Below are 2,626 nucleotides of genomic sequence, written 5' to 3' on the forward strand. Positions count from 1 at the left end.
TTCTCTCTCTCTCTCTCTCTCTATCTCTCTCTATCTCTCTATCTATCTATACACACACACACACAAACACACACACACACACACACACACAATTATATCTATATTTTATATAATATACTATTATACAATATATTTAATATATAATTCTCTCTCTCTCTCTCTTAAATATAAATAAATAAATAAATAAATAAATAAAGACTTATTTATAAATATATAAAAACGTTCCCCTCTCTCCGTCTTCATCTCTCTCTAGTGCTCTCTTTCTCTCTCTCTCTCTAGTGCTCTCTCTCTCTCCAGCTTCATATCTCTCTAGTGCACTCTCTATCTCTCTCTCTTTCTCTCTCTCTCCGGCTTTATCTCTCTAGTGCACTCTTCCTCTCTGTGTGCGGCTTCTGGCACCCATGCCGCCTTTTGCTGTCGTGCCACATGGTGCCCTCTTGCGCAATCCACCGCATGTAATGCTCGTAGTTGTGTAGTAACCCACGTGTAAGTTCGCAACACTTTTGTTTAAATTTTCATGTAATGCGCAGTCCAGCTTCCAAGACTCTGAGCAGTCCTCCTTCTGCCCACTTGCAGTCTCGTAGTCTGCCCTAGTCTGAGCAAAGAGTCTGAGCAAAGACTGGTTGAAAGCCGTGTGGCAGTTGCCCTTCATTCCCTGTGCTGGCCACTAGCCAGTGCCCATGTTTAGCACATGGTCAGAGTCTGCGACATGGTTAGAATCTGCACGTCTGTAAGCTGGTGTTGTGCATCAGAGTCTGCATGTCTGCTGCGAGCTCGTGCGTACCCCTGTTTCATCGCCACGTGGTGCCTCGGACCTACGTGAAGCTCCAGAAACCCCTCTCCCTCCCGAACCTCCGTCTAACTCCATCGAAACTCTCGCAAAGCTCCCTTTTGCTCTACCCGAACCTCCCAAACTGCGCCGCGTCAAAACCTCTCTAAAGAAGGCGAGGGAGATGAAGCCCACATCCATGCAAACTCGACGACACGAAGCCATGCAAGGATGTTAATTGGAGGGAATACACTGACAAATCCATTGGAAACACCTGCTGTCACAGCATTACTTAGGCTTCCACATTAAAAGTGGTAGGCCAAAAAGACCTCATTTATAGAAAAAAATGGGCATTTCCCCAAAATAGCTCAGCGATGCGGAGAGTGGGGTCAAGAAAATCAGAATTTCTTTTCTATCATAAGAAAAGTGCCGAGGGAGACGTGCAGGCGATTGTCAACGTTCGAGATCTTGTCACATTGACTTCTCGGAGGAAGGATGGAGATTGACAAGCGCGACCGATTCGTCCAATGGTGAAAGTGACCAATTTGTAAATTCTGCCAATGTAGGGCATGCTTCCATGTGCCCTGGCGCGTGACGATGAGAGATCAAGCACCATTGCGTAGGCCGATCAACCCTTGCCTCCATGGGCTGGATTGGCCACCCGGTGCGCGCACCTAAGGCACGTGGAAACAGCCCGTTAGCCATCGACCAATTTGTAGATTCTCCGAGTTTAGCCGGCACGTTGGAGGACGACCTTGACAACGAGTTTGCTATGGTTGTTGCTCGCAGCGTAGCGTGGTTTTCAACAGACCGGAAGCCCTTGAGCAGATTCACTTGTCAAAGAGCGTTGTGAGATGTGGCATCCTTGGCACAGCATGGCTTTGAACTCCTCCAAATCTACCAGCCCGTTTCCGTCCATGTCCACTTTATCTAACAGAGTTTGACACTTCGCAAGATCCGTTCCCTCTGCGAAGCCCAGGCCGCAAAGAACCTCCGCGAGTTCCTGTGCGCAGATGTAGCCGTCTTTGTTCTTGTCATACACGTTGAACGCATCGAGAAGGTCATCTGAGTCCAGATCTGCTGGATCGGGTCGCCGCACTCCCTCTTCTACCAGGGAGTTCTCGTCTCTGTAAATCGAGTCGTACAATTGGATAAATTCATGAAAATCAACAGACATATCGTGATTCTGGTCAATTGTTTCCATGAGAGACATCAAGTAGCTCCGCGACACTTCTTTACCCACTTTGCTTGACAAGCACACCATTTCATCCAAGGTTACTTTCCCGTCCTTGTTTTCGTCGATCAGTCGAAACAAGGGAAGCAAGTGGTGCCCGGAATCGGCCGTATAGGGGGAAAAAGGAAGACAGTCAGTTTCGTGTAGATGAGAGCACGCATGCCTCTTTTGCGATGGCGTCATGTTATGGGCACTCGGAGGCGAGAGAACGGAGTCGTAATGCCACAAGCTTTGAAAGCAGTCCTCGAACTCAGAGTGGGCGAATCCAGAAGGGGAAGAAGGGGGAGCGAGGCGGGGGGTAAATATAAGGGAGGCGTACTCCATGAAGGAGGTTTGAGGCAAAAACGAAGAAAACGAATATCAGAGGAATTGAGGAATCAACAGATGAGAGGAAGGAAATGCAGAGGCGTTATGTGGATTGAAACAGCCAGCGGGAAGGGGTTAAAGAGGATGCTGAGGGGCGTGGACGAGATCGTTGAGCAGTTGAGGCAAATAAGAATATAAAGAGGAGTTGAGGCAGACTCCAGAGGCGTTGTGGATTGAAGCAGGCAGCGGGAAGACGTTAAATAGGGTGCGGTGGCCCGTGTTGGGCCGTTTGGATAATTTCCCAGCATTTCCCACGG

General features: G+C 48.5%; 1 pseudogene; it reads right to left on the minus strand.

The window, feature by feature from the left end:
• Window positions 1-1,565: 1,565 nt before the first annotated feature.
• Window positions 1,566-2,410, minus strand: LOC147879605 (calmodulin-like protein 3 pseudogene; annotated as a pseudogene).
• Between the last annotated feature and the right edge of the window lie 216 nt (window positions 2,411-2,626).

This window comes from Dipteris shenzhenensis, chromosome 33, assembly GCF_047967505.1.
Source record: "Dipteris shenzhenensis isolate YYH24624 ecotype China chromosome 33, Dip_SZ_1.0, whole genome shotgun sequence".
In the NCBI taxonomy this organism is placed as follows: Eukaryota; Viridiplantae; Streptophyta; class Polypodiopsida; order Gleicheniales; family Dipteridaceae; genus Dipteris; species Dipteris shenzhenensis.